The sequence below is a fragment of the Myodes glareolus genome, chromosome 12 (assembly GCF_982192425.1).
Source record: "Myodes glareolus chromosome 12, mMyoGla1.1, whole genome shotgun sequence".
In the NCBI taxonomy this organism is placed as follows: domain Eukaryota; kingdom Metazoa; phylum Chordata; class Mammalia; order Rodentia; family Cricetidae; genus Myodes; species Myodes glareolus.
Window position 1 is genome coordinate 54330470 of NC_142037.1, and position 9966 is coordinate 54340435.

The 9966-nt window shown below is 34.7% G+C and overlaps 1 pseudogene; it reads left to right on the forward strand.

Annotated features, from left to right (window-relative positions):
• Window positions 1–6263: 6263 nt before the first annotated feature.
• LOC125392294 (metaxin-2 pseudogene) lies at window positions 6264–7247 on the forward strand (annotated as a pseudogene).
• The last annotated feature ends 2719 nt before the right edge of the window (window positions 7248–9966 follow it).

Consider the following 9966-nt stretch of genomic DNA (forward strand, 5'->3'; position numbering starts at 1 on the left):
ATCGTGTGAAGAGAATATACACTTAAAAAATGAAAACTGTATAATGGCCTCCAATTTAGTGAGGATACTACAAAAATTAGGGTGATAGTAAAAGGTCTTCAAGAATTAAAAGGACCAGCTTCAGCCTTTCTGTCTTAACCTTATTAATTGAACACATGTGGAAAATCTGAAAATAAAGAAGAATAGAAATCTTGGGCAGTGTCACAGGCAGTCGAGGAGCAAGAGACCATGTTCCTTATCTTTACATGTGGAGCAGAGATTGTAAGGGATAATAAACTCAATTTTAGGTAGATGCTTCTGTAGAAAGTAATGATCTTTAAGTGTTCCCATCTGGGTAGAAAGTTTAATTGGTACAACTTGTATGTCAGGAACTATGAAATGTTATCTTTGAACTAATTATTTGGATAGCAAAAGCTACATATTTCATTTTATAGTTTTAATAGTAACCTATACCACATTAGATCGATATACGATATTATAACTGTGAGGTAGCTTACTATTTCTATTTGTTTTTATCATATTAGGAAATGTGTTTAGTATAACAGTATAGTAGAAACAGTTAATACACAGGCACACATCCACTGCAATATTATATTTTAGATTTAATATATAGGGTTAAAGTTAAAAGAGTGTTAGGTTAAAGCAAATCAAATGTCCTCTTCTTGGGAAAAGGATGTTGAAAATTATGTGGATTTCTGATTCTCTCTTTACTATACCCATGCACCACATATATAACCACAATATCTCTCAACCATGGTGTTCTCTGCAATATAATCCTTAGTCAAAAAATAAATTTTGTTCCTAAACTGATCAAATATATTAGAAATTGGAATATTGGTTAATGACCTCACTGTTAGTCGTTTGAATTCGATTTCAGGGAACAGAAGTCTCCTAGATTCAATTTCAAGAAATTGCTTCTTCATCTAAGATTACTACTGAGACATTGCAGTGTGGCCCTGTGAAAGCTCTCAGGCATTTATGCAAAACATAGTTTTGGAAATGACTATCTGAGGGTTTAAATCGGGAAAATACCTTTTTTTGTCCAAAACGAGAAAAGCATTTGTTATGCAGTTACTGGTCCTCTATATATTTTCTGTATTAATTATTTTTATTCATGAAGAGCAGATTAATGGTCTTTCTTGGTTTGCATATATATATATTTCAAACTGTAGATTGTATTCAAAATTTTATTTATGTGAAACCAAGAAGAATTAGTGACAATTGTAGTTACTGAAATAAGGGTCTCTCCATGAAAAAGTAGAGAAAATAAAAATGTATATCTTTTGAGAAGTGTATTTCTGCTCTCCTGTAATTCATTTAAAACATTCAGACTTACATTTTATTTAGCATAAAGGTAAAACACAGTACATTCCTTGTTATATAGTTTGCATTGATGTCAGTGATGATAAAATTTTTATTGTTCAGGCTATAATATGTTGGCTTTACCACTCACATCAGGTATAAGTGACTGTTCTGTTGTTACCCTATACCCTCATGCCAAGGTTGTTAGACATTTATTCACTGTAAGATTTAAAAAAAAAGTCACATAAAATTTGGATAATACAAACTCTCAGAAGGAGAAAGTCTAGGAAAATGTACAGGGATCAGAAAACCACTGATTAACACATTCAGGAATTCCATAAACACTCTAAACTGGAAGTGGCAATGTAAGCACAGAGAACCTGGAATAGACTCATAAAGATCCTGTGCACAATGCTTCAGCTTCTGTGCTCTTTGCATTCATATGAGCTTTGCTTATGTGTCTATAGAAGATCATTTTTTATTGGTGTCTTTTTTCTCCTCTGACTTTAAGGTCTTTCTGTCTCTCTCAAATGGTTCCCTGAGTCTAACAGGAAGCATTTGGTGGAAACATCCCATTCAGAACTTTTTGTTCCAAGGAAGCCCGCTCTCTGTGTAAACTCTGGCTGTAGGTCTGTAGATTTGTCCCCAGCTGCTGGAAGACAGCTATCTCTGGTGATAGCTGAATAAAGAGTTATAGTTTGTTGGAGTTTTTTTATATTTTGTCTGTTTTTTTTCTCTTTGGGTGTGGTGATGTGGGATTTCAGTCTGTATGCTGTGAATATGTTTTATTATCATTGATTAATAAAGAAGCTGCTTTGACCTATAGCAAGGAAGGCTATAGATAGGCGGGAAAAACTAAACTGACTTCAGGAAAAAATTAGGTAGAATCAGAGAGACACAATATAGCTGCCATAGCTGAAAAATTCCAGAAACTTGCTGTTAGGACGCAGCATCATGGTGATACATAGATTAATAGAAATGGGTTAATTTAAAATGTAAGAGCTAGGTAGAATTATGCCCGAGCCATCGGCCAATCAGTGTTGTAATTAATATAGTTTCTTTATGAACATTTTGGTATGGGTGGCTGGAAAAAGAAATGTGCAGACTCTGCTTACAGTGTGGGTTTTGTTAAATTGGATTTTTCTTTGTTAGTAGAGAAAAATAGAAAGGTGGAGATGAAAAAGAGGTCTGGAAGCACTGGAGTTGGGGAAGAATCAGATTAAATACCTTGAAATTCAGAAAGTATTCTAAATAAAACAAAAAAGGAAGAAAAATACTTCATAGTTTAGTCAGATTTTCTTTTTCCTTTTATACAAAATAGATTATTTTAACAGATAATATACTCTGATTACGGTTCCAATCTCTCTACTTCTCACAGCTCTTACCTATCCCACCTCCTATACAGATCTACTCTCTTTATGTTTCTCATTAGAAAATAACAGGCTTGTTACAGATAATATCAAAATATAACAAAACAAATAAAATAAGATACAGAACTATTACACATTGTCTTTAGGGTCTTGTACCCCATCATCCTAGGCTTTTATAATTATATTTCCTCTTCTTTCATAGGGTTTTCTGAGTTTTATCGGGAGAGACTTGATGTCAACATCGTGTTTAGTAAAGAGTATTCCAAGGTTTCTGACCCTCTGGATAATATGTGGATATGCATCTCTGTATTTGTTCCCATATTCTTCAGGAAGAAACCTCACTAATAATGGCTTAGTAATGCTGGCTTCTTTGAGCCTCTTCTTGCCAGGCTTCTTGTGCCTCCATACTCCCCTAGTTGTTACTAGGCCTCCTTATTCCACAGGTAAAGGTGAGTGTTCTATCCGCCTATTCCCACATCCCTACGATGCAGGACAATCAGACGTGATAGGGAGTCGAGTCAAGCAGGAACTCAGTTTTTTACTGTGAGCGTCAGCTTATATAATTCAGTGACATCGTGTGATATAGGTGTACCTCCATCCAATGAGAGGCAGTCAAACACACCCTCTAGCTGGAAGAGCATCTACCTAATATTTGCTGTCTCATCCTCACTCAAACTCGAAAAGACTTTTCTCTGTCCTAGAGTCCTCAAAGTACTCTAGCCAGGTTTTCTTCTTTTTTTTCTTTTTCTTTTTCTTTTTTTTTATACTATAGGCCTCAAAGTACAGGCCCTGAGATAATTTTGGCTCAACAAGTAAGACATTATAGCAGAATGTCATTAGGGGATATTTAAACACAATATCTTTTTTAAAAAATAGTATTTTATTTTACCATAGTTTCCTGGGTTATCTAGTCCTCTGTTCTTAGACATTGGTCAGGGTATGGTTTGGGATCCATATCATGGAGTGGGCTTACCTGCTTCAGGCCTTCCCCTATGCACCTGATCTTCTCATTTTAGACATTCCCATTTATTCATAATCATTAATTCTCTTTCATTTTCCTAATGAGTTCTATCTGTACCCTATGGCCCGTACTATATACCTATCTTCTGTGGTTGAACAATTATAGCTTGATTATCATTGACCTAACAGCTAGTAGACACCTACCGGGGAACACATCCATGTTTGTCTTTCTGTGTCTTGGATACCTCACTAAATATGATTGTTTCTTCTAATTCCATCTATTTACCTGAAAATTCATCATTCCATTTTCTAATGGCCGATTAATACTCTATTGTATAAATGTACTACGTTTTTCTTTTACTCTTTTTTTATTAAAGGATATCTAGATTGTTGCAAATTTCTGGCTTTTATAGATATAGCAGCAATGAACATGGTTGAGTAAGTGTCTGTTCAATAAGATGAAACACCCTTTGGTATATGATTGAGTGTTGCAGATGGATACGCAGGTAGATGGATTCCCATCTTCTTGAGCAACTACCACAATAATTTCCATGCTGACTTTACACATTTGCATTTTTTCCAGCTTTGATCAATGGTCTTCTCATTCTAAACTCTGGTCATCATGAGTTGTCACCTGTTTTATTGATCTCAGCTGTTATTACAGGTGTAAGATAAATCTCAAAGTATCAAAGTAGTTTTATTTTCATTTTACTGATGGCTAAGAATGCAGATTTTTTTAAAAAAAATACTAATGATGAACTCTAACTTTCACTGCACAAAAGGCTTTTCATTTAATATCTGTCCAGTACACACACACACACACACACACAAATAAACAAATAAAGAAAACAAACTTAAACACAAACTCCATACAAGCTATAGATTGACTCAAATTGAATAAATTTTTGTCCATGAATTTTTAGGCTACCAATATGTGCATAGATAATACATTTTTTCTCAGAAATATTATATAGTGAGTTTGAATAGAAGCAAAAAATTGCATACCTAACTCCTAGTAACTAAACTGTATTATCTTGATTTCTTCTTATATCTGCTTATATGAATGTATATCCTGATAAGAAGCTGCTATATAACAATTATGAGGAATTTCCTTCTTTACTTATAAAGTCAATTTTTAACTAACTTTCATTTAAGCGATCAGTGGTAGGGTGAGAACATTGAGCAACATATTGGAAATTAGCATAATTATATCAATAGTTCCCTAGTGGTCAGAAACATTAGTATACAAATTGATTCATGAATATGCATCTCAAGTATTTTTGATTTAGGTCATTTGTTACTAATAAAAGAAAATTCAAGTCACTGTAATCTTCTAAAATTTTGAAAGTTTCAGAAGACTAGTGATAAAATTTAAAAAAAAAACTAAGGTATGACAATTTATTACCCAAACAAACATAATCCATTTATTTTATGAATAATCATCTTTTTGTAGTAACTATTTTTGTTTCTCTTTGTATTCTCTTTGTTTCATGTATTATAGTTTTAAGAAATGGAAGTGTATTGTCTGAACAATCATTTTTCAGCATTTTTCTGATTAAAAGCAAATATTTTTGGATCCAGAGTCAAACTCATATTCTGTTTGTTAATCCAGTGAATGTTAATTCTTTTACAATAAAATGATCACTGCTTTTCAAAAGCAAATTCATACCATTACTTCATTAATTTTCAACTTGTATATCAGATATTCAGCTTGCAGTTGGTTTTTTATAGCATGCAAGCAGTAGTCAAGTGCACAGCATTTGGGCAAGTCATAAGTACACAAATAGTATTGCTAGATGCTTACTGCAGGCCAAGACAAACAGGTGCAGATCAGTGAAACAAATGTTAGAATGCTGCTTTGAAGTATAATCTAACTTCAATAAATATCAAGCCACTGTTTGATACATACTAAGCATTTTTATGAATTAATTCCTTTGATAAGTAATATGAGAAATAAAAAATAATAGGGATGACATTTTAATTTAAATTTAAAAATAAAAATAGATGAAGAAAAACGTTTGACCTGTATAGTATAGTAATTTTATTAAGAATATAACATGTTAAAGTTCACTTACAGGATGGTTAAAAGGAAGTATATTTTGATAAAGTGCTTAGTGCCATTTGGCATACGAAAAATAGCATGAGCAACTTAAAAAATGTTCTTATTACTACAAAGAGGTCCAAAAATTTTGAAACAAAGATCATTGTTCCTATTCTCAAAATTTTACCTCAGATCTAGTTTTCTAACTTAATTATTAGCAGGGAGTATAAATCAGGTTGAATAATCAATGTAACTTTTACTTGGAATGTCTAATATCTACCCTAATGATTTATAGTGGTTTAGGAGGGTATTGGTATTACTTTTATCTCTACAAAACTTGATCTTTCTAGGTAAAAGTAACTGGTTAGATTTTCAGTGCATGCATAATTAACCTCTTGTTTAACAGGCATAATGTCAAGTTAGACAGTGGTTTTGGCTTGTTACTCTCAAAATGGGATTGTCACAAGTGCTTGACTTGTTGGTCTCTGTCGTAGTTCATAGGTGTCCCCACAGGATAGCACTATTGATTGCCTTCCTCATTTGGTAGTTTGTGTCACACCTTGTAATTCTATGAAGACTGTTTCCCAGGGATGAAGGTTGCAGGTGAGATCCAAATGAAAACTTCCAAATCCTAAATCCAAATTGTATCGTGTCTTCAGCTGTAAGAGCTTCTACCTTCAACTATTCAGAATAAACTAAGGGCAACAGCACTATGCTATACTTTGAGGTTAGACAATTGGAATTCTCTGACTCAGTAGTCAAAATGTTTCTCTTGCCTGTGAATAGTGATTTTGATAGTCTTTGATTCTTGCAGGAGGCAAGGTTTTTTTGAAGTTTTTCACAATTGTTTAAGGTTTATTTTTATATGCTCATGAAGAAATAAAAATGTTAAAAAATAGAATACAATATAATAAATCAAATAATTTAAAAAGGAAGGTAGACACAAACAGCTGTACAAAAAATAAGTATATGACTTGCAATTTTTTGAGGTTTCAAAACCACTGCTTTTGCTTTTGAAATTCTGAAAATATGATTTATTATACTCTTTAAGTAATACATATTTCAAAATTTACTAAAGCCAAGGTTCATTCTCTTTGTGATGAGTTGGATGAAGGCCAAAAGTAGAAATCAAAGTTTACATGGAATTAGTCAACAATATGCTGTTGAGTGCACAGTTTTATCTCCAAGGGTGTACTGAAGCTACAGTAGGGGATACCACTAATGTAAGTTATAGCTATTCTTGGAGTTTGAAACACAGTTTGGTCTATCAGAAGCAGTGGGAAGTCAAATATAAAATGAAAGCTAAGGGATGGTGTAACAAGACTCTGGACCATGTCTTAGAAGATGTAAACCACTGCTGTCAAGCCCTTTTCCAATGATTGGGGAAACAACCCTACTTCTTCAATAAGCAATCTACTCAACTTAATGCTTTGGTGTTTGGACATTTCTATACCATTTTTACCATGCGTGATCAATTTTATGAGGAGGAGAAAAAGTATAGCAACTTTCTTGCATTCTCTAGAAGAACTGAACATCACCATTGTGATGAGTGGGGTAAATGAAGGTTGTCTTAGAGTAGTGTGTCAATTTTTTATTATTTTTAAAAATCTAATTTTTGAAATATGTATTAAATTGAATTTTTTAAGCATATTCTCCCATTTCTGACAGTATATATAATAATAAACAACATGACACGTAATGAAATCAGTCATCCATATAAATAGATATATTTCATGACATTATATAAACATAGTATATAACAATTCTCCACTCATTGATACAGAGATGGTGATTTCCAAAGCTGTGCAGAGCAGATAAGTTCTTTAAGTCAAGCAAGACATTCTATGTAATATTTTTGAGATTTAATATTTTAAATAATATATGTAATTTCGCAACCAATTATTTGCTGGAAAGTGGTGTCTCTTGATCAAATTTACCATCAAATGAACATGAACTACAGTAAGCTGGGAAGAGGGAATCCCAGTGAAGAATTGCATAGATTAGTTTGGGCTGTGGGTGTATCTTGGGACATTGTGTTGTTTTAACATGGGAGGGCACAGTTGACTCTGCATAGCAGTGCCCATTGGCAGGCACACCTGAGCTGTTTAAGAAAATCATCTGAGAGTCCCAGCCTTTATCCAGGAGAGAGTGAACTTCTAGCAGACTCCCATTGGAGGAGGGGTGAGTTTTCTCCTGGCCAGAGGGCTTCCTCTAGGAGGAATTCAGCCTTTCCCCGCCCCCCTCGACAATCTGGTCACCAGTCAGAGGCGACTCCTCCCTGCAGAGCTCTCCTGAATCCTGTCCCAGCCTTTATCCAGGTACACCTTCCTCTCTTCCCCCCTTCCCTCTGGGACCACAAGATCTCCCCAGAGCAACTCCCTTGCTCGCTGGGCCTGGGTTGTGAGTGCAACCCGGTAGTAGGGAGTGCCTGTGTTTCAATAGACTGCCTGAGGAAAGGTAGGCCTTCTGTCAGTGAATTCCCTGCCCAACAAGGGAACCTGACCTGGTACTAGAAGATCCAGTAGAGAGCATTTGAAGGAAGACATGGGCAGACGCCAAGGCAAGAACTCCTCCAACAATCTAAAAAGCAACATGAAAACACCAGAACCCAATGACCCTACAATAGAAGGACTTGAACCTCTTAATTCAGAAGAAGCAGGAAAAAATGCCCTTATGAAAGCAATAGAGTCCCTTAAACAGGATATGAATAACTCCCTTAAAGAACTGGATGAGAAGTATAACAAAAAGATTGAAAAAATGAGTAAAGAAATGGATGAAAAATATAAAAAAAAACATCGAAGAAATGAGTAAATCCATGAATGATATACTGGGAAACCAAGAAAAAACAATCAAATAGGTAATGGAAACAGTTCAAGAATTGAAAACTGAAATGGAGGCAATGAAGAAAACACAAAATGAGGGCCGGCTGGATATGGAAAATCTAGGTAAACGAACAGAGACCACAGAATCAAGCATAACCAACAGGATACAAGAGATGGAAGAACGAATCTCAGAGTCTGAAGATACCATTGAGAAAATAAATGCTCTGATCAAAGAAAACAGCAAATCCAACAAATTCTCATCACAAAACATTCAAGAAATCTGGGACACAATAAAAAAACCAAATCTAAGAATAATAGGGATTGAAGAAGGAGAAGAACTGCAGATCAAAGGACCAGAAAATATATTCAACAAAATTATAGAAGAAAACTTTCCCAATCTAAAGAATGATATCCCTATGAAGGTTCAAGAAGCATACAGAACACCGAATAGGCTTGATCAAAAAAAAACATCCCCTCGCCATATAATAATCAAAACACAAAACATACAGATTAAAGAAAGAATATTAAGAGCTGCAAAGGAAAAAGGTCAAGTAACTTATAAAGGTAAACCTATCAGACTTACACCGGACTTCTCTATGGAAACCATGAAAGCCAGAAGGTCCTGGATAGAGGTACTGCAGAAACTAAGAGACCATGGATGCAAGCCCAGACTAATACACCCAGCCAAGCTATCATTCACTATCAATGGAGAAAACAAAATATTCCAGGATAAGAACAAATTTAAACAATTCGCAGCCACAAACCCAGCCTTACAGAAAGTAATAGAAGGAAAATCGCAACCCAAGGAGTCCAACATTGCCAGCACTGCTTACAATAACTCAGACATCTAGCGACCCTTCACGAGCTTAACTCAAAGAAGGGACACATACAAACTCTATTAATCAAACAAACAAAAAGTAATAATAACCGGAGTCAGCAACCACTGGTCATTAATATCACTTAATATTAATGGACTCAATTCACCTATAAAAAGGCACAGACTAAGAGACTGGATAAGAAAACAGGATCCAACATTCTGCTGTTTACAAAAAACACACCTCAACCACAAAGACAGACATCTACTCAGAGTAAAGGGATGGGAAAAGGTTTTTCAAGCAAACGGACCTAAGAAACAAGCAGGTGTGGCCATTCTAATCTCCAACAAAATTGACTTCAAACTAAAATTAATCAGAAGAGATGGAGATGGACATTTTATACTCATAACAGGAACAATTCATCAGGAGGAAGTCTCAATCCTGAATATCTACGCCCCTAATATAAAGCCTCCTACTTATGTAAAAGAAACACTTCTGGAACTCAAGGCAGTCATCAAACCACACACACTAATAGTAGGAGACTTCAACACTCCTCTCTCACCAATGGACAGGTCAATCAGACAGAAACCTAACAGAGAAATAAGAGAATTATTGGAGGTATTGAATCAAATGGACTTAACAGACATCTATAGAAC